The 1,846-nt window shown below is 51.5% G+C and overlaps 1 non-coding gene across 1 annotated transcript; it reads right to left on the reverse strand.

Moving 5' to 3' along the window:
- Positions 1-1,387: 1,387 nt before the first annotated feature.
- Positions 1,388-1,460, reverse strand: DL89DRAFT_t214. Its single transcript has one exon. It is a non-coding gene; the product is annotated as a tRNA-Arg (tRNA).
- Positions 1,461-1,846: the final 386 nt, after the last annotated feature.

Consider the following 1,846-nt stretch of genomic DNA (forward strand, 5'->3'; position numbering starts at 1 on the left):
GCGCAAGATCTACAAGGAGGAGGGCTTCAAGGCCTTTTTCAAGGGCGGCCCGGCGCGCATCCTGCGGTCGTCGCCGCAGTTCGGCACCACGCTCATGTGCTACGAGCTGATCCACCGCATGGTGCCGTTCCCGGGCGAGGAGACACACAAGCGCAGGGATGTGGGCGAGGAGCGCGCCCGTGAGGTGTCGTCGCAGATGGCGCTGTTCAATGCCAGCAGCGCGCTGCGCCTGATGCACGACGGGAACTACAAGTTTGGTGCCATGCCGAAGACTACCACTGCCTAAAACCAAAATGCCCTTTTTTGCTGTTGTTTATTGATAGAATTCTATATTAAATTGCGTATGTGTTACGACATAAAGTGGTCGCCCAGTGCGCGCATAATGTTCAGCGACCGCTTCATCACATTGGCCGACACGCCGACAGCGCCTTCGACGAGCTCAAACGAGCTGACCAGCATCTGGTGCGAGTGCTTGTGGATTGTGTTGATGGACTCGCGCACCGTAAACTGCACCATGCTCAGCGGGCACACCAGATACGTCACCCCCATCGTATGCATCACACCGCTGAATCCCATGGCCGTATACGTTGCGTCCACAACATATTCAATTTCAAGCGGCGGCGATTCACGCAGGTTCCGGCACTTGCTCATCAGGTCGCCGAAAATCCGCATATCTGTGTCCCGCCGCATATCGTAATTGAAGTCGACCTTCTGCACAAACACTGTGTTCCCGCGCTTCTCCAGAATACGGTCATGCACTGTCGTGCGGAATATAAACTGCTCTGTGCCCTTCAGCCGCCCCCGCAAGTGTACTGTGTCTACATGCACTGTAACCAGGTTGGGATTGTACACCGTTATCTCTAATGGCAACTTCAGGTCAATTGTCTGGTGTCTCACTTGCACATCAGAAGGCTCCGTGCCTGGAATGCCCGACAGATAGATTTGCGGTGGCAGCCGTAGGTACTTTACGTAGAACGCTGTGCTAGCAACTGCCAGACACACAATCATTAGCGCTTGCATTAACTGGGCCTGCCATGAATGCAACACTGGTTTATATGGCTTTGATTTTAGCTTTTTCATAGTGGCTTTCATATATGTGATAGAAACTATAATTAAGCGGAAGTAGAGAAGGAAACATGCGACCTCGCTAGCTCCTGGCGTCAAAATATATATCTGGAGAAGTAAAAACATGCGCCTGTCGCTTTTGGGGCGGCACTGGGGACATCTACTGTGACGCCGGTCGTCTATGAGTACAGCGCCTCCAAAAATAATACTGCTTCCGACCTTGCTGTTGGCATAGTGCAGTGTCTATTGGTTAGCAGCATTTCCAAACCCCTTAGTTGTAGAAAAGACAAAAGCATGCGGTTGAGAAAAAGAAGCAAAAAAGCGACCGATCACGGGATCGAACCGTGGACTTCTCGCATCGGAAACGAGCGCTCTAGCCTCTGAGCTAAGCGGCCTAAGCCTTAACGGCTGACACGTCTGAGGGTCGTGGAAATCCACTCCTATACTATGTTACGCATTCACACTCCATCGTCACCTTTGTTTACTGAGGCTAGCCTGCATACAATCAACACTGTTCTGCTTTGTGTATGCTACCGCTGATATTTGACCCCTTACCCTCTTGGCAGCTGTGTATACGATAACATGTGCTGGTACTTAGAACCCGCAGCTGATATACTGTGTATCCGTTGCATCAGTCCCCATGCCCATGTGAAGCCCCATTTGAGTACAGCTTGCTCAAATGTTTATCTTGTCGCCAAATACTCTCACCATGCGCCTTTCTGGCCAGAACAGGTGTTCCCTAAACTCTGCCTAATATGTAGTCCACCCGGCTCGTGCGGAT

The sequence above is a fragment of the Linderina pennispora genome (assembly GCF_002104995.1).
Source record: "Linderina pennispora strain ATCC 12442 chromosome Unknown DL89scaffold_72, whole genome shotgun sequence".
In the NCBI taxonomy this organism is placed as follows: Eukaryota; Fungi; Kickxellomycota; class Kickxellomycetes; order Kickxellales; family Kickxellaceae; genus Linderina; species Linderina pennispora.